Raw genomic sequence first — 22,099 nt, forward strand, 5'->3', positions numbered from 1 at the left:
CTAATTAAACCAGCTAATCAAATCAGCTAACAGCTAATTCCCAAACAGGGCCATTACATTTGAAGTTCCGTAATCGTACCATGAAGATTAGTAAAGTTCAATGGCCGGCGGTTTAGTTTACCCTAAGATTGTTTGAGAGTTTTTTTTACGTAAATAAAAATTAATGGGAGTTAACATTTTTAGTTCCATTAACTATATATCTTTTAACTTCTAAAAAATGGAAACTTTTCCATCCAAACAAGGTGTTAAAGGAGTTAGTAAATGAGGCAGCCGTCAATTTACAGAATCCCAATGTCTAAAATCATTACATTCACAGAGATATGACTGTTGGTGTTGCCTTGAGAAGTTCAAATATGTATTGAAACGAAAGCATCTCCATTCTCATTCTCATTCTCAAAAGTCATTTGGTAGAGATGGGTGTACCTGCGTTTTACATGTGGCTAGTCAACAGATATCCTAAAATTGTTTCACATGCTAAGCAGGAAAAAAAATCAGGAATTGTCATAGATATTACATCTCCCAACCCAAATGGAATCGAATTTGATAATCTCTATCTTGATATGAACGGCATTATACATCCTTGCTTTCATCCTGATGATCAAGTTAGTTCCTTTTTTGCTGTTCTTTTATATCTTCATTTGCTTGTTCATGTCTGATGATTTACTACTTTTACTTGCTGCAGACTTCACCACCAACTACATTTGATGATGTTTTTAACAACATCTATGAGTATATTGATCATGTATTTAGCATTGTAAGACCCCGGAATCTACTATATTTGGCAATTGGTGAGATTGAGATCCATTGTTATTTTTCTTTGAATCCATTGTTAGTTCCTTTTGTTTAAAGTTTCTAATTTTGCTTACATAAATGTGTAAATGGAGTTGCTCCAAGGGCCAAAATGAATCAGCAAAGATGCAGAAGGTTTCGGGCAGCTAAAGATATTGAGACTGCTGTGCGTTTTTCACTCAAACTCTTCTGTATTATTGACACTGTTTGTTAAATAGTTGTTAGCTTGTTAACTTTTGGTTAGCTAATTTAACAAGCTGATTGGTAACATTTATCTGGGGTTAAATGGTAGTAACAGGGTAAAAATGTTATTCAAAAGAGATGGATCAATAAGTGAATTGAAAAAGTTCATAAGTTTTTTTAAAATTAGTTTTTTTTGGACCAATAACCTCTTTCAAACCTCTCTTCACCAAATATCATTATTAAATGTTTAACTAGTCAAAACGTCTAATTTTACCCCCAAAAAGTTCCTTACCAAACAGGGTCATTGTGTTACTTTGAGTATGTTTAAGGGATCAATAGGTCATGTTAAGAAAGTTTTGTAACTTACCATATAATAAACTAGAATACATGGGATACCATGTAGATTAAGAGTCTACATTGATATATTTTACTTTGGGACAATATATATATATATATATATATATAAAAGTAGTAGCTCCTGATATTACTCCTGCAGTCAAGGAGACATACTAGTAGCCTAAGCATGCCCCAACAGCTCATTAATTACATTGACTTATACTCTAACAATTACATTGACTTATACTCTAACAAGTTTAAAGGTGTATAGTTAAGTTTCGAGGCCTATAGTTAAAGAAGTTTTAGAGTCAATAGACCATTTTAAGCAAGTTTAATTATTATTTTAAGTATACTTGGAAGCAATTGAGTCGTTTTAAGCAAGTTTAGGAGGTCAATGGATCATTTTAAACAAATTCAGAGACCACTTTATCACTTTAAGTAAGTATGGGTCAAACTAGGTCACTTATAGCAAGTTTGGGGATAATTGGTCGTTACTTTATGACAGTTTAGAGGACGACGTCACTTTAAGTAAGTTTAGTTAGTTAATTGGTCGGTTCCAAATTTGGGGACAATCGGGTTTTATGACCAACTTGGAAGAGTTGTGTATATATTAGTCCTATTAGGATTGAAGTTAACCATATTTTGTTATTAAGCATAGGAGGAAGAAGAACAAGTACTGAGAAAACAATTTGAAAAGCAAGGTAAAGAAGTGCTTCCAAAGCAGGAAACTGAGCTCTCAGATTCAAATGTAATTACACCTGGAACCGAATTCATGTTCCTGCTTTCAAGGAAACTTCAAGACTATATCAGTTCAAGGATCACTTCTCATCCTGGCTGGAAGAACATCAAGGTTTGATCATTCATATCATATGTACATTGTTTTATTGGCTGCTTTTGTTTTTCTCATTATCAGTGTTCATTTGGTCAGGTTATACTCTCAGATGCCAATGTTCCTGGAGAGGGGGAGCACAAAATCATGTCTTTTATCCGCCACCAGCGTACTCTTCCTGATTATAATCCGAATACGCGCCACTGCCTCTATGGTCTGGTATGAACTGATTAATTCATGTATGTTCTAATCAACAACTAGAACATATTCAGGTTTCGTTCTCACTGCATCTTCACTACACCTGCAGGATGCAGATCTCATCATGTTGGCTCTTGCTACACATGAACTACACTTTTCCATACTCCGGGAGGTAAACAATAGTATTCTACGCATTTGTTTCTCGCAAATTAGTCCGGTTTCTTCTGCTCATCAGCTTTAGCCAATGTTCATATCACTATCACTTGTAAAGAGCTGAAGAACATTTTTTATGACAATGAAATAACATTTTTATACTTGACAGGAAGTTCTTTCACTGCCGGAGCCTCAGTCTATCCGTTTCTCAGATTTACAAATTAGTCTTGACACAGTTCCTAAGCATTCATGGCTTACTAGAAAGCCTTATCAGGTATCATATCATATTGATTCCTCCTCATTATTTCGGCTAATTGATAAACTAATTTCGGTTTTTGTTCTTTTGAAGTTTCTCCATCTGTGGATATTAAGAGAGTATTTGGAGATTGACTTGCAAATCTCTGATCCACCTGAGAAATTCACTTTTGATATTGAAAGGTTGATTGATGACTTCATTTTTATGTGTTTTTCCGTCGGAAATGATTTCCTACCGTGCATGCCAACTCTGCAAATTCGTGAGGTACCATTGCATTTATTCCTTAGAAATAGGCCATCAATCTTACACTTTTTCACTAATCTACGCTGTTGTCTGATACGTTTAGCAAGCAATTGATTTGTTGATGACTGTGTACAAGACAAAGTTCAAAAATCTTGGTGGCTACTTGGTTGATATGCAAAGGGTAATGCAGTTTTTTCGAGTTACCGTATACTAATGTCTTCTAATTCATGCCTTGAAATTCTGTTATGTGCATGAGCAGGTGAATGATCAGAAACATTGTTATTTCAAGCTAAAACGCGTGGAGAAATTCATTCTCTTGATCGGTACATACGAAGAGATGATCTTCAAGAAAAGAACAGAACTGTATCAGCAGAAACTTAGAAAACTCTGCACAAAATCTGATGCAGTAAGTGCCAAAACACTTTCAACATTTTCCAGTGTCATTCATGAACTAATGTTTACATGTTTCTCCAGCTCGAAGAAGATGAAAGTGAATTAGATACTTCCAACAGATCGTTTGCATCTCTCGACGAAAAGGCGCATGCTTCTCAAGATTTAGTAAAGATATTACAAAATACCAAGGAGATGAAAGAGAAGCTGAAAGCTCGTCTTCGGCAGAAATCTGATCTTTTCCAAAATGGAGGCTTAGGGGAAGACAAAGTATGAACTTATCTATCTTTTCGTGTCCACTTTTCGGAGTGTTTTTGTTGTTTTCTCACCGAGTTATCGAACAGGTAAAACTGGGGACTGCTGATTGGAGAAAAAGATACTACAAGGAAAAGTTCTCTGCAGAAAATGCTAGTGATATAGAAAGCACCAGAGAAAAAATTGTATGACTTTCGAAACTGAATTTTGAAAAAAGCTGCATACATTTGTTCTTTTGATCTTTGTTATTATGAACGAACTAAATTCTCGGTCGGTTTTGAAGGTAGAAAAGTACACAGAAGGTTTGCATTGGGTCCTTGTTTATTATTTCTCAGAGGTGCCTTCATGGACATGGTATGAACTTTGTAATATAGTGCAAGAATGCAATTGAATTGTGCAGCAAAAATATTGACAGTGGAATCTCATGTTAGGTTTTATCCGTACCATTATGCGCCATTTGCTTCTGATATGAAAGGTCTAGCCCGGGTCAAGGTGAAGTTTCATAAGGGTTCACCTTTTAAACCCTTTGATCAGCTCATGGCAGTGTTACCTCCTAGGAGGCAAGTTGTCCTTTGTATATAATTAGTTGGCTTAGATGAATGAATAAGAATGTGTTGATTGATTGTTCAGAATGTTCACTTGCAGCTCGCAGTTTCTTCCGAAAGCATATCAGAAGCTGACGATCGATGAGGATTCGAACATTATCGACTTCTATCCTGATGGAAAGGCCTCTTTGGAATAGTCTTAGCTTTTCTTTCTGTTTTCTTTGAGTTTCTCAGTAGTTTCTGTTCTATATGGACAGAGTTCGACGTTGATACAGATGGAACGCGGTTTATATGGCAGGTTTGCAGATGCATTTACTTAACATGTTAATTGATTCAATCCTGATACTAATTCATCTATCATGTTGTGAAAGGCGAAATGCAAGCTTCCCTTTATAGATGAAGAACTGCTTTTGGATGAGACCCGAAAAGTCGAGAAGGAAATCGAGGTATATACCTAGTTCTTCTACAAGTATACAAGTAACCTTCGCTTCACCTTGATTGCTAATTCTGCAGATGCATGAAGCACAACGAATGTCGATAAGATTTTCATGAGAAGATCAAACATATCCGACTCCCTATTATTGCCGCTTGTTTCAAACTTGGCATCTGGGAGACAGAAATATATGATGAAGATAGAAAATGGCTTGAGGTTAGTCCACTACTAGAAAATTGTTAAACTGTGACGAAATGTTACAACGGAATTATTTCTGTCGGACATTTGTGTTCCGTCTAAGCATTCCGTCAAAGTTTGAAGGTGTCTTCTGCTATTTGTAATCAGATTTAAACTCCTTGGTTTTAATATGTTTGCCTTGTGCTGAAGTGGAATCGGCGGGTTAATGGGATTGTTCGCGGATGAAGTTCGCGATGTTGGCTTCACATTTGAAGACTTATGGAACTATATAATGGAAAGAGATGTCTTGTAAGAGAAATGTTTGTCCTTTTTTCTTGGAATAATGTTGGGTGTATGTCTAAGTTGTAACTATGTATCCTCCTGTTATCAGAATTCTTCTGTTTGAGTTGCAAAGGGGAAGTCAACACATTCCTCGCCCTCTAGCGGGTGTCGATTTCCCTGAAAAGGTATTCAGCCTGTTTATTATACAGCAAGCTGACTGACATTTTGTATCCAAGAAGTGAAAATTCTTGTTCTATGATATGCAGATCATATCGGAGAATGAGATCGAGGACACCACGCTGTGGCATGAGTACCCTGGCACCAGATGCGCAGCCAGAACCAGATTGCAGGTTCAGAAAAGCTATGGAAATGCAAGGGATATAGCTTCTGGAGACAAACATAGTAGTTACTTTGCAAACTCACACAAGGGCGCTGGCACGGGCTGGGGCACGGGTCGTGGCTCAGGAACAGGATTTAACAGCAATAATGTAGCCAGAAGTGCTGCTCCAAGTTGGAATATGAATCAAAACTTGAACAGGGCTAAAGCAATAGAGAATGCTCTGAAATTGCAAAGAGCTGATTCAGCGGACAACAATTCCTGGCGACAGAGCAAGGGGAGAGGGCAATAGATATCAGATTTGTGCTTAATGTAACTTTTTGGGTTTATTTTCAAGTTTATTTTGCATTAAATTGACCATCTTTATAGAGGAAAGTGAGCTTTTTTTGATGATTAATTGAGAAAGTTTGTGACTTTATTACTAGAATGAAATTTTATTGCACATGAAACTTGACGGCTCTTCCGCTGCTATTAGTTTCTCTAATTAGATAGTATCAAAACGAGTTATAGATTATACTTCTTAACTTTTAAGTTATTAAATAAGAGCTGAGCACTATAAAAATCGCTGAAAAACTCTGTAAATTGCATACTATAATTTTATTTCTTTTCTAGGGATAAGAGCTCAATTTAGGGATGTAAATAAGATATGGAATGCATTTCCCATCCCCGTCCCTTGACTAGTCACGGATTCTCCATTTCTGTCCCAGCGAGTTAAACGGGGACATATTCTCCCTATCCCCATCCATGCGGGATCCCCACCCTCATTTATAGATATTCAAAAGAATTTTTTCTCCATTCTCCGATTCTAGCATGGAATCACTATTTATATTTAAAAAATTCAATGTATACTAGAACTATTTAAATTAAATTGTTTTTATGGCATTGATAGTGAAGTATTCTGCCATTAGGTTAGGAGGAATAAAAATAGATAGAAAAATATCTCATTTAGTCCCTGGCTAATATTTTGTTTATCTCATTTAATTTTTTTTGAAAAATAAGTCCATTTAATTTAATTTAAAAGCTATAAATTATAATAATTAAAGTATAAATTTAATTATCACGGAGAATAATTGAGGATCCATTAGGGATTCACGGGACGGGATCGGGGATCCCCGTGGGCTTCCCTGTGCCCGCCCCTACCCCATCCTCGCTACGGAGGACAAAAGTATCCCCATCCATGTCCCATTTAGGGATGACAAAGGGTAGTGTACTCGCGGGTAGTGTCAATTCCAAACCCTTACCCATTTATTCTTTAATTACACGTACCCTTTCATGGGGATTCTTATCGGTGATTTCCCGTCGCCATCGGGACGAGTCACTGACGGGGACGGGGAGTTCCCGCCCCATTTACATCCCTAGCTAAATTTGACCATAATGTTTCTAGAAAGTGTAGATTTGCTTCTAATATGAAATTGTACAAATTTACTCCTAACTTTTCCAATTATTATCAATTTTGCTTTCAAGTTATCGAAATTTGGAAAATATTAGTTTGAATGTCACTTAAGACCTTTCAAACATTAATTATATCAAAAATATTTAGTGTGCCACATATATGTCACTCACAACTTTTTTTTTTTATCAAAGTATTTAAAACGTTTAATGTATTATAATACAGTTACAAATATATATATATATATATATATATATATATATATATATATATATAATATAAAACAGTAACGATGGAACTGAGGTGTCACTTCCTCTTTTTTTAGTGATAAAAAATTTAATACATTAATTTTAATTCTATAATTATATTTATCTATAAAAAGATTATTTTATCCGTACTATATTTAAGAGGTCTACAGAATTTAAATTAATCCCTAAAATCTCTCTAATTCTCTACATATCTATATCTACATATATATATAATATAAAACAGCAACGATGGAATTGAGGTGTCACTTCCTCCTAAAAAATTTAATATATTAATTTTAATTATATTATTATATTTATCTATAAAAATATTATTTTATCCGTACTATATCTAAGAGTTCTACAAAATTTAAATTAATCCCTAAAATCTCTCTAATTCTCTACATATCTATATATAATATAAAACAGTAACGATGGAACTGAGGTGTCACTTCCTCTTTTTTAGTGATAAAAAAATTAATACATTAATTTTAATTCTATAATTATATTTATCTATAAAAAAATTATTTTATCTGTACTATATCTAAGAGTTCTACAGAATTTAAATTAATCCCTAAAATCTCTCTAATTCTCTACATATAAATATCTATATATAATATAAAACAGCAACGATAGAACTGAGGTATCACTTCCTCCTTTTTTAGTGATCAAAAATTTAATATATTAATTTTAATTATATTATTATATTTATCTATAAAAATATTATTTTATTCTTACTATATCTAAAAGTTTTACAGAATTTAAATTAATCCCTAAAATCTCTCTAATTCTCTACATATCTATATTATAATTATAATATAAAACAGTAACGATGGAACTGAGGTGTCACTTCCTCCTTTTTTAATGATAAAAAATTTAATATATTAATTTTAATTATATTATTATATTTATCTATAAAAAGATTATTTTATCCGTACTATATCTAAAAGTTATACAGAATTTAAATTAATCCCTAAAATCTCTCTAATTCTCTACATATCTATATATAATATAAAACAGTAACGATGGAATTGAGATGTCACTTCCTCCTTTTTTAGTGATAAAAAAATTAATACATTAATTTTAGTTCTATTATTATATTTATCTATAAAAATATTATTTTATCCGTACTATATCTAAGAGTTCTACAGAATTTAAATTAATCCCTAAAATCTCTCTAATTCTCTACATATCTATATATAATATAAAACAGTAACGATGGAACTGAGATGTCACTTCCTTATTTTTTACTGATAAAAAATATAATATAATATATAATATATTAATTTTAATTCTACTATTATATTTATCTATAAAAATATTATTTAAAGTAAATGTGAAAATAAAATATAATATTTAATTTATATAGCATCTTTATGTCATTAATTGTAATTATTAGATTATATTTAATTTACTTGATGTGTTTTCACCATTGGATGATGGAGTATAAAATTAATCCAATGGTGAAAACATACAAAGTAAGACTTATTTTGTCAAAAACAAAGTAAGCATAGCCTTTACCATTTTTATTAGTATCTATATTATATAATATAAAACAGTAACGATGGAGCTGAGGTGTCACTTCCTCCTTTTTTACTGATAAAAAATATAATATAATATATAATATATTAATTTTAATTCTATTATTATATTTATCTATAAAAAGATTATTTAAAGTAAATGTGAAAATAAAATAATAATATTTAATTTATATAGAACCTTTATGTCATTAATTATAATTATTAGATTATATTTTTATTAATATTTATATATTAAGATGAATCCATGTATCGCACGGGCCAAAACCTAGTAACTAATAAAAAAATGTTCGAAAATGTTAACAAACTGGCATGACACCCCCCCCCTCTCATCCCCAAAAAAAAAAAAAAAAAATCCCTCCAAAACGACGTGGTTTTGGTTTATGCTTTTAATTTACAAAAACAATAGCAGACGCACAGCCTGCGCAGGTGCGAGTGCGATTTACGCCCCTCCTCTCCTCCAGCAAAGCAAGCGATCTTCTCTCCGCCAGCGCCAGCAAGCGACGCCCCTTTTCTCCGGCCGGCCATCTTCCTTCTCCGGCCGGCCACCATCTTCAATCCAACGACACCTCATCAATTTCAGGTTAGTTTATCTTTTGCCCTTTAATTTTAATTTTAGGTCAATGGATAAATTGATTGAATTGATTGATAGTTTATTCTTAATTGTAGGTTAATGGACAAATTGATTGAATATTGATTAATAGTTTATTCTTAATTTTAGGTGAATGGACAAATTGATTTAATTTTTGCTTTTCAATTTTTGCTTCTAGCTACGAAGGAAGACTAGGAAACCTAGCTGTTCTACTTGGGGAAGATTCAATTTTATAAAACCAGATATACAAGAGAGAAGCTCAATCAGTCGAAAGAATAACCAGAACAACAGGTTTTATTTTTTGCTTTTCTTCTACTGATGCAGATAAGGTAGAAATTTCTTCCCCTTGAACTTTGATTTTTTTCTTCTTTTTTCTTAATGTCATACTACTTAATCATTATTATATATCATGAACTTCCACGCATTCAATGTTAAAGAAGTGGATAAAAGTATAAAATAACCCTAAACTTCCTAAACTTGGCATGTTTGGACAAATAGACCTAAATCATCTTTTCCAGCCAAATTCCACCACAAACTTGTCATGCTTGGAGGGATTGCCCCTTTGACTTGTGTGTATCACATCTTCCATAATTCAAGCACGTAAAAATCAACACCAACTTCTGATAGAGAAAGATAGACCTGGCAATTATCGTGTTCGAGTCGTGTTCGTGTCGTGTCATTTCGGGTTCGTGTCAAAAAGAATAAATCCAAACCCAACCCAAAAACTTTCGTGTCAAAGTCGTGTTAACCTGTTCGGGTTAGTGTCGATTTCGTATAAGTGCATGCGTCAAATATTAAACAATAAAAGCTATTGTCTTAGTGCACAGTGGTATATTAAGCAGCGCGTGATAATGTACAAGAGAAGCAATTGTCTCAGTGGTAAGTAGCATGGAGTGTAGATGGAAGCATTTAGGTTTGACTCCCACAAGAAGCATTTACTGTTTTTTTAATTTTTATACTCAAAACGGCGTAGTTTTCAGTGTTCTCACCATAAGGGAGCATTCTCATACAAGATGAGTGTTCTCACAAGAGCTCTCATATATATATATATATATATATATATATATATATATATATATATATATATATATATATATATCCTCATAAAAATACATTAATCGATGACTTATCTGTTGTTTCACCAATAATAAAAGAAAACAATATAATTGTGGCTATTTAATTAATACCTAAAAAGACATTTCCTTGCAATATGATTACCAACTTGTGTAGCTTCTTTCATTTTTATTGGTGTCTAACTTTTATCTATTTTCATCCTTTATTCATTTAAGATTACATTTTATATTAAATTTCCATTTTTAATATTAGTTTTCTTTCTTCAAAAAAAAATATTAGTTTTCTAAAAAAATTAGTAAAAATTCAAATTTGCTTTTATTTATATTAAGTAAGAAGTTTTGTATTAAACAATATATGATATAATCATATATTAAAGTGTATTTAGAGTATTCTAAATTTTCTTAGCAGTCAATACTTTGTAATATTGATGAATCTGTTTTCAATAATAATATAATAAAAAAGAAATGTGTATATATGGCTTATTAATTAATTATTCAATTCTCCAGGCAAACATTAATAAAACTTAGGAAAACCCATGTCCAAATCCATGATTATTAAATCTAGGATTGTTAAATCCATGATTATGAGTAACGGTTAATGAAGTATAAAACTTAATCATTTAATGAATTATAAAATTAATGATGTGGAAAGAAAAAAATATCCAGTTGATGAAAAATTAATTGTTTACATTTTTTTAATTAAATTTAAATATTTAACATTGAGATATTTGATCTGAACAAAAACAATTGACCGAGAAACTTTTACAGTATTTAAGTTAACACTTACTCTTTTGGCTATTTCTTTAGGTGAGTTTTTAGTCTCTCAACTAAACAAGATGGGCAGTGGTGAAGCTCTTAGCCTAGTGGTTGAGAGTATACCTATAACTATGGACGTCATCGGTTCGAATCACATCCGGATGGGGTGAAAATTTTTCCTTCTTCTTTAATGTAAGCGCATTATGCGCAAATTTTTTAAATAAATAAAAAAAACTAAACAAGATGGGCAGGAAATCTATGAATATGGGTTCCAAGAATGGAGATAAATCTCACTATATTATTTTATATTTTTAATTTGTTTGGTTTTATCTGGTATCATTGTCCATGACGACTCTCCTTTTTTTTATGTGGAATTCATGTTGAGCCCTACATAATGATGTTTTTCGTGCATTAATTTATATTAATTTCTAGGGATTCTTTTATTTTTATCTCAAGTAAAATACACAAATATGAATTCACATTCTTATAATGGAGTTTTATTCAAGTTAATAAGGTTTCAATGGAGGAGTAATCTTGAGTTAAACATAATTATATGAAATAAAGATGTTTACTGTTGAAACCCAACAAAAGACTATGCCTCTCTATTAAAATTTAATAGAAAAAGGATGATTATATATGTTTTTAATTGAAGGCAATCCAACAAAGGATGCATATTAATGTACTTATAATGAAGATTGTGGTTGTTTATTTTGAGTTTCGTTGTGTTTCGCCTTTTTTGTTTCATGTTCAAGCGTGCTAGAGATTTTGTGGAAAAACCTCAAAACTTTGTCAAATCTAACTTTTCGAAATCAAACAACTGTGTAAGTCTTAAAGGACTTAAAAGCTTAAAATTCATAATTAATTCTACGGGATCGAGATTAATTGAAATTGAAATATGCCAATGAAGAATGTAAAAATTGATTACAATTAAATAGAGACTTGAATTGAAGAAATGAATTATGCTTAAATTTCATAGAACTTATTACAAGAATAGAATGAATGCAAACTGCAGAATCCATAGAGATAAAATAATCTAACGAATGAATTTATGAATTTACATTAAAAATCTCAGATTTCAGTATGATTTTGTGTATATTTTTATGTGTCTTCTGGTGCAAAATCCTATACTTATATTGTAAATATTCTACTGGAAACTTCCCTTCACTTCTTCTCCCATGTCCAATAAAGGATGCTCCCTAACTGCTTTCATCCACTTCCAATTACAAAGAACGAACCAAGAGGGTGCACGATAAAAAAGTACAGCGGAAAACCTTCCAAAAAGGCGACCAAGTGCTGCTTTATAACTCCCGATTGAGATTCTTCCCTGGCAAGCTCAAGAGTAGATGGTATGGACCATTCTCAGTTCTTGATGCACATCCCTCCGGTATGGTTGAGATTATGTTGAATGATGGAACCACCCAGAAAGTAAATGGACATCGACTCAAACTTTATCTTGGTAAAGACACTTCGGGTGTCCAAATCCTCCGTCTTCAAGATGATCAGTAAGTTGTCTTCTCCACCCTAACTCTTTAGACTTGCTCTTTATGATTTGAGATGCAATGTTGGAACTTATTGCATATTTTTAGTGTGAGGAGGAGGGGTAGACAAACTTACAAAAATTGTATAAATTTTAAATTTTTGTTGCATCGTGTCTAGTTTAGTTTAGAGTTTTTGGGTTTTGTTTATGTTTTTGCATGCTTAGGACCTAAAACCGTGAACCTCCTTCGAATCTAAACTTCGTTATTTGTCTTTGAGGGCTGAGAACCGAATCTAAAATTACATGACAACTAGTTTAGGTGTAGGACACAACCCTTGTATCTGTAAAAGCATGAGCTAAAGTTTGCATTTAGACCCTACTTTTGAAGAAATGCTAAAATCATTACTTAGGTAGATAACTTAAGAATTGAAGGCATGTGACATTAAACTTGAGTTTGGGGAAAACTAGTAAACACAAAATTGAAACCCAAAGAATTGTGAGTTGAATTTGAGCCTAAGAGCGAACATCAAAAAGCTCTTTTTCTTGACATTTTTGTGTGAATGCTTTGACTTGTGAAAGATTACAGATTTTGCACCTAATACTGTGTTGAACCTACATGCAATGATCTGAGATGATAAACGATGAATCAGCCTCATTAGAATTAACCCTTTTCGTTACCTTATTTTCTCTTTTTCATCCACTCTAGGAAGCCCCTTTGAGCCTAAATTTTTGTAGTTTATAGATTTTTCTGTCGTTCTAACCTATTTTTGCAAACCACAATTTGGTTTGCTACTTAACCCAACATTTTTGCAAAGCTCAAATTGAGCCTTTGTTTTCTTCTAGCGCTTTATCTTTGTTTATGGCATTACAATAGCAAGCCAAAAAGGCTAAGAAGTGAATGAGCATCACTATCCCAAAAAGAAAAAAAAGAGAAAAACAGAAAAAAAAGAGAAGAAAAGAAAAGAGACGAACAAAAGGGAAGAACTTCATTCCCCAGTTCTTAAAAAAATCAAAAACGTCTCAAGAAAACATCCCAAAAAGAAAAAAATAAGGGATAAATAAAAAGCTCAGTCACTTCATATTTGCTAAAGCCATTTTAACTTTGTTTTTGTAGCGCTAGAACTTTTAACCCTTGTTGTACCTTTAACCCTCTAACCACATTACAACCCCGATTAGAGGCTATTTTTGATATCATTGGAATCATGTAGCATAGTAGAGGAACTCGGATGAACGTGCAAAATCAACGTAATCCTAAGCAAGAACATAAGCCGAGAGTAAACACTTTAGCCACCAAAATTGTGTGAATGAGTGAACTACCTATGGTGAGGTGTTTTACTTAGCGATCCCCTCAAGCTCGTTTAATTGAACATGTGTCCTTTTGCTTAAAACTATGACCTATGATAATTGAAATGCGGCTTTTGGATATCGTGTCTCTACTTTGTATTTCCGAATGCATGTAATTATAGATGCTCGAAATTGTGTCAAGCACCTAGTCAAACCGGGAGGTTTTCTAGCTTGCTTGTGATGGCGGGTTTAGTTTTTAGTTTACTTGGGGACAAGTAAAGTTTTAAGTGCGAGGAGGTTTGATAGGGGTCAAAAACCCCTATCTTCGGGTACGGTTTTAGGACGGGTTTTAGCATTATTTAGTTCATAAGCGAGCATTTCTCGCATTTAAATGCTTTTGTGTGAGTTAATTAGGAATTGGAAACGTTTTATTTATTTTTTCGTTGTTTAGGCTCGTTTTATGACCAATTTAGGCAATTATGGCCAAAATAGCATGCATAGTGTAATTCCGTTATCTTTTGAAGCTAATTGGTCCATCAAAAGTCGCACCAAACGAAGCGTTTGCTCAAAATAAGATTGTTAAGCGCCTGCTCGGCGAGCAGGGGGCTGCTTGGCGCGAGTAGCCCTGCTCGCCGAGCAGCTCGCCCTGCTCGGTGAGCAGGCCTGCGGGAATTGGTCAAAAAGACCAATTCCGCCCCCACGAAGCCACGATGGACCCCACGTCTTCCTACACCAATAAGGACACGAAAATAGGTCAAAAAGAGGGCCGAGATACGCCTATAAATAGAGTTTTTCCAATGTAATTTAGACATCTTTTATCTTTGTAATTTTTTTAGCTTTTCACCTTGAGAAATCCTCTCCACCTCCTCCATATCCTTCAAACCTCCATTGAAGATACCTCCGAAGCTCCGTTTACCGAGGATTGCTCAAGCTCCATCCTTAAGTCCTAGAAAGACGCCTGCATTGGTAGACAGGTTCCCTGAAAGGGAATTTTCTTCTTTTACATTCTGTCTAGCCTCTGATACATGTTATGAATTTTAGGCTTATTGTAACTTCGTGACAATAATTTCCATCTTTGATATATATTATAGTTCTTGTTTATTCAATTGTTTTAATGTTTTAATCTTTGTCTTACGCTTTGTCTGATTGGTTTAACTCATTCGATAATCCCAAAATCAAGTTGGCACATATTGCGAGCTGAATCTGACCTAGTCAGTGCCTATAGGATTGACGACCCTATAGAAGATTAAGCCCAAATTACTGAGCCTTAGAGCTAGTTTCGGCCTTACAAGGGAATCACGAACTAGGGACATTAGGAGGATAGGTCGGGTTAATCGCCTCGGACACAAGTGACTTAGGTTCTAAATCAATTGCTTAACAATCTATTCTCATTATCATCGTATCCCTTCATGTTCCTTCGGTTAATTGCATTAGTAAAAGATCACTTAGGAGTAGTTTAGCTTAATTAGGGGTAGAGTAACTTAATTAGGCGTAGAATAACTTAGTTAGAATCAGATAACTTATCTAGGAATAGTATAAATCAACCTAGGAGTAGATTAACTTAGAAAAACCAACTCAAAACCCCCCTAAGCCTAGATAACGCCTGAAACCAAGTAGCTCGATACTTCCTCTTAGACATATTATAAAATAAATCCATATTTCTACTACATTCAAGAACCTCAACTTATTTACCAACTTCATTATATTACAATTGAATTACTAAAGTTCTAACGATAATTCTAAGAATAAGCATCAACTTCCAATCCTCGCCTAATCGAGGGGTAATCTTCTCTATATCCTGTACTTTCTTACCTAAAAACATTAAAACATTTGAAAACGTGAGACAGAAATCTCAGTAAGCAATTATCAACTACATAAAGTACTTATACTCAAAATAACTATATATATATTTTAAATTCTCAAAATGCATCGCATAAAATTCATATTCTTAAAAATGATCTTTTTATGGATTAAACCATAATAAAATACTCAAATAGTACCTTTAACCAAATATGCAATTTAAAATATCAAACTTACTATCATTTCTCAAAATACCACACATTGTCAAAACGTAAATCACTGTATTAAAACACTTAATATAAAACTCATATCCAAAATAGTTATATATATTTTATTTGTTTGAAATCTCAACTATACAAACTAAATAGGTTTGCAATTAACCATTTAATCAAATCAACCATAATCAATAAATACTTCATAAACCGTATTTCGATAAATACTTCATAAATCGTATTTCGATAAATACTTCATAAACTGTATTTCGATAAATATTTAATAAACTGTATTTCGATAAATACTTTATAAACTGTATCTCAATACATGCTTCATTCTTCATAAACTGTATCTCAATAAATACTTCAACAAATGTATCCATCCGAGAGATAATCCCCGTATGTATCAATCCCCACAATATAATAAAATCGAGATATCTCATAATATTGCTTAACCCTGCATGGTCTTACTCAACACTTCTTTGTCATACCCTATTAGGTCTTTCAACTGTGTACACATGCCATATTTCTCACTAAATACGGACTTTAATAAAAACCACCTATCCGGATTACTCTTGATGGATACTAAAAATCTTATAATTTCATAATATAATTTTAAAACTCATAAATCAACATCATAAAGTTTTCTTAATACATTTACTCAATCAATTTCTAAAATATTAAATCATACTTCATTATTGAACAAAAATCACCAATAAATAATTTATTGATATATTTATCAATAATAACTTCAATTTTTTAAAAATAAACACAAAAATCATCATATATAGATTTTATTTCAATAAATCATAACTCCATCAAAATCACTATTTTAACAGTCTTTAATTAAAACTAAAATTTACTTTGAGAAGTAAATTTATAGAAAAGCATTTAATATATACTTATGCATTTGTTCATAAATCAATTATCAATAAAGTTTCTCAATACACTTCCTTTCTTTAAATTCAACTCTTCAAAATGTCAAATCTTACACAAATAGTAATCAAATATATTGAAGTTCATCAAACAAAATCCAAATCATGCATACATATATGCATATTATAAGTTGAAATTTGCATGCAAAGACATATATGTATATATTCTTGAACATAGTTTAAACTCACTTTAAAAACTAAATCGTAAAACCCCATTTAATCAAATGCATGGTAAAAATTCCCATAAAAATTCAATTTTCTGGAAAATATAGAGTTATATATACCTATATATACATAAAAACTAAAAAAGGTAGTTGATAGTTACTTACATTAGCAATAATTGAGAAAATTAGTACATTAAACCTCAAATTTACCCCTCTAATCAGTGTAGGTCGAACCCATGATAGAATTCTCCAAATCAAAATCACACCGACCATAATGTGTATTAGGATGTCTAGAAGCTACTGTAAAACAATCAGCTCGATCCGATGGTTCAATCTCTAGTTATCATTGTATGATCAAAACTTGGTGATTTTGGGTGTTTGAAGAACAAAGATGGAGATGATCAAATGAATAATGAAATTCAAAACATATTGCTGATTTTTTTGACTTAGATATACGAAATGCATGTATGGATAGTTGTGATTTATGTTCCAAATAAGGGAAACATCCCATTTGGTCCCTCTAAACTTAACTTCTTTTAAAACTTACCCTAAACTTTTAATTTTACACTTATAGTATGAAATTAGTCTCAAAACTATATCCATAATACCCAACTAACTCTCCAATAAATAAATAAATATAATGTAACATAATATTAGGGTATAATAACTAAAATTATGGACACAGATGTGACAATTCTCCCCACCTTAAGGAATTTCGTCCTCGAAATTCATATTCTCTAATATCTTAATTATATTCCTCAAATAATCTCCAAGATCACATATTTATTTCAAATTCACTATGATTAGTCATAATCATCATGAGACCATAAATCCTAACATTTCACCCATTAACTTCGTCATTTATCAATATCGACGTCTCTATAACAATCATTTAAATAGAACTCTTAGTAACTTCAAGCTTCAACCTAGTCAATTCTATCACCAATAAATCCACAATACAACTTCAAATATGATATATTCAATTTTATATAACATGATACACTTTATATTCGTATTTTGCTAGCATTAAGCCCAATCTCACTTTAATAGATTTAAATCACAATTGATTTCATCTATTGCATATAAATCAAATATATTTCACTTATCTCCAAGTTCTATAGACTTCAAAAAAAAAACTTTTGAACCACTAATCTGTATCATATTATATTTGTCTTAAACTCCAAATAATCGGAATTAATGATTTGCATCAATCTATAATCTTATTTCATCATAATAATGATACTTATATCTATAATCTTTCACTCTAATCCCAAAAATTCAGCCGAATTGTTTTGAAATAGTAAAATATAACATTGAGGAAGTACGAATAATTGTTCCTGCCAAGGTAGCAACATGCTGACTTGCGAAAGATGCAAAGGTAAACATAATAGAGCAGCATAATAAGAGAGTGTCTGATCTGTGTAAAGCATTTTGGCCAGAAAATGTTGAGACCAAGTCATATGTTGAGCATGATTGTTAAACATCTAAAAGATAGGACTAAGTCACTGTTGAGCATGATTTTTAAATGAAAAAAACACAAACAGTTGAGAAACACTTTATGTTAGGTACAAGAAAATATGATTATATTGATTTAAACTATAAAAAAATCAGTACATATATGAACACTTAAATCCAAAAATTGCGACTACAACTATCAGTACAATACATAAAACTCAAAACACATTTTCATGAATGGCATACGGAGTAAAGACGGTAAAACCTTACCTCTTACGAGATAGAAAGAACCTCAGAGAACAGAGACCACTGAGTTGATAGACTGGAGAGCCTATAGGATAAGCGGCCTATATATTTCAAGAAATTTGAAAGATTCACATGATATTTCATCATATGGCATAGAGAAAACTGAATTATGAACAAAGTTGAAGGATTTGTCAAATTTTTCTAAATTTGGACTAGTTGTCAACCTTAGGCACTTAATTGTACCATTTTTAACGTTAGGGTATTATTGCTCTTGACTGATAACTTTAGGAGTATTTTTGTACCTTATACTATTAAAGAAAGACACACGAGTCTCAACCATACATCCTAGAAAGACACGGTTACACTTTATAAATTTATTTTAAAATGAATTCTGCACAGATTGCTTTGTCAAAATGTCTGCAGAGTAGATAATATCAGAAAATCTGGTATCCTTATAATTGTAAGACTTAACCCAACCCAGAGGAAACACAAGGATTCATAGAGCCAAAATGCTAAGAGCTTAACAATCTAGACAATATCTAATAGGTCCTTAAAGATGAAATACAGTTCAGTCAAGAGCCTCATTCAAGATAACATGTATAAACCATTCTAGAATTGAATTTCAATAACAAAAAAAGAGTGTCTGATCTGTATAAAGCATTTTCCCCACAAAGTGTTGAGACCAAGTCATTATGTTGAGCATGATTGTTAAACATCTAAAGATAGGACTAAGTCATTGTTGAGCATGATTTTCAAATAAAAAAAACACAAACAGTTGAGAAACACTTTATGTTAGGTACAAGAACATATGATTATATTGATTTAAACTATAAAGAATCAGTACTTATATGAACACTTAAATACCTAAATTGCAACTACAACTATCATCAGTACAATACATAAAACTCAAAACCCATTTTCATGAATGGCATACGGAGTAAAGATGGTAAAACCTTACCTCTTATGAGATAAAAAAGAACCTTAGAGAAGGAGTCCACTGAGTTGACAGACTGGAGAGCCTCGAGGATAAGCTGGCGACCAAACTATTTCTTCTGCTACTTAAACTAGCGAAGGCGAAGCGGCAGATAAGAAGCCTGATGCGCCCTCACCTACGTTAGAGATGAGAACTCACTAAGGGATAAGTGTACCCCGTCGTTATCAAGTAATAAATTTCTAGTTAAGTCCAGGTTATCGTCCACAGGATTTATTTCTGCAAGTATCGAGCTACTTGGTTTCAGGCGTTATCTAGGCTTAGGGGGGTTTTGAGTTGGTTTTTCTAAGTTAATCTACTCCTAGGTTGATTTATATTATTCCTAGCTAAGTTATCTGATTCTAACTAAGTTATTCTACGCCTAATTAAGTTACTCTACCCCTAATTAAGCTAAACTACTCCTAAGTGATCTTTTACCAATGCAATTAACCGAAGGAACATGAAGGGATACGATGATAATGAGAATAGATTGTTAAGCAATTGATTTAGAACCTAAGTCACTTGTGTCCGAGGCGATTAACCCGACCTATCCTCCTAAAGTCCCTAGTTCGTGATTCCCTTGTAAGGCCGAAACTAGCTCTAAGGCTCAGTAATTTGGGCTTAATCATCTATAGGGTCGTCAATCCTATAGGCACTGACTAGGTCAGATTCAGCTCGCAATATGTGCCAACTTGATTTTGGGATTATCGAATGAGTTAAACTAATCAGACAAAGCGTAAGACAAAGATTAAAACATTAAAACAATTGAATAAACAAGAACTATAATATATATCAAAGATGGAAATTATTGTCACGAAGTTACAATAAGCCTAGAATTCATAACATGTATCAGAGGCTAGACAGAATGTAAAAGAAGAAAAATCGCTTTCAGGGAACCTGTCTACCAATGCAAGCGTCTTTCTAGGACTTAAGGATGGAGCTTGAGCAATCCTCGGTAAACGGAGCTTCGGAGGTATCTTCAATGGAGGTTTGAAGGATATGGAGGAGGTGGAGAGGATTTCTCAAGGTGAATCCTTAAGTCCTAGAAAGACGCCTGCATTGGTAGACAGGTTCCCTGAAAGGGATTTTTCTTCTTTTACATTCTGTCTAGCCTCTGATACATGTTATGAATTTTAGGCTTATTGTAACTTCGTGACAATAATTTCCATCTTTGATATATATTATAGTTCTTGTTTATTCAATTGTTTTAATGTTTTAATCTTTGTCTTACGCTTTGTCTGATTGGTTTAACTCATTCGATAATCCCAAAATCAAGTTGGCACATATTGCGAGCTGAATCTGACCTAGTCAGTGCCTATAGGATTGACGACCCTATAGAAGATTAAGCCCAAATTACTGAGCCTTAGAGCTAGTTTCGGCCTTACAAGGGAATCACGAACTAGGGACTTTAGGAGGATAGGTCGGGTTAATCGCCTCGGACACAAGTGACTTAGGTTCTAAATCAATTGCTTAACAATCTATTCTCATTATCATCGTATCCCTTCATGTTCCTTCGGTTAATTGCATTGGTAAAAGATCACTTAGGAGTAGTTTAGCTTAATTAGGGGTAGAGTAACTTAATTAGGCGTAGAATAACTTAGTTAGAATCAGATAACTTAGCTAGGAATAGTATAAATCAACCTAGGAGTAGATTAACTTAGAAAAACCAACTCAAAACCCCCCTAAGCCTAGATAACGCCTGAAACCAAGTAGCTCGATACTTGCAGAAATAAATCCTGTGGACGATAACCTGGACTTAACCAGAAATTTATTACTTGATAACGACGGGGTACACTTATCCCTTAGTGAGTTCTCATCTCTAACGTAGGTGAGGGCGCATCAAGTTTTTGGCGCCGTTGCCGGGGATTTATTTCTTCTGCAATATCGAACCAAAGGTCGATTTGTTAGTTTAGGCATTCTTTGTGAATATATTCTTTGTTAATATCATTTATACTTGTTTATATATATACTTGTTTATAATAACTTATACCTGTATACATAAATACTTGTTGATTACTTAAAATCTGTAACATTACTTGTACTTATAAAAATCGTTCTTCCAGCAACTATGGACAACAGAGCGTCAGATTCGTCCATGAACGATCTTAACACAAAAATGGATTTCCTCGTGGCCTCATACAGCCATAATAACCAACCGAGGACACCATTTTGCGGGAGATGCGGCCAGAATCACCCCGGTAGGGTATGCCACATCAACTATTACGTACCTAGAGGTGAGAATGTAAGTTATTTGGGTAATCATCAAAGGTATAATTCTGAACCCTCAACTTACAACTACTACGATCAGGAGCACACACGATATCCACCGGCGCCCTACATGGCACCCGTGGATACCCTTCCATGTCCCCATTCTAACTCTGATTTTTATGGCAGGCAAACAGAGTACTCAAAAGGAATAATGACCCTCTTAAGAGAGATATCCGTCCGACTGGCAGCCAACGAGGAGGCATGCAGGACCCTGAGTAACCAACTTGCCACAATCAGACAAGAAGAAAGGGAATGCCAAGAGGCATTCCTCTTACAAGAAGAGGCAAT

General features: G+C 33.0%; 1 pseudogene; it reads left to right on the forward strand.

Moving 5' to 3' along the window:
* Positions 1-413: 413 nt before the first annotated feature.
* Positions 414-5,698, forward strand: LOC136227074 (5'-3' exoribonuclease 3-like; annotated as a pseudogene).
* Positions 5,699-22,099: the final 16,401 nt, after the last annotated feature.

Source organism: Euphorbia lathyris, chromosome 4 (assembly GCF_963576675.1).
Source record: "Euphorbia lathyris chromosome 4, ddEupLath1.1, whole genome shotgun sequence".
NCBI lineage: Eukaryota > Viridiplantae > Streptophyta > Magnoliopsida > Malpighiales > Euphorbiaceae > Euphorbia > Euphorbia lathyris.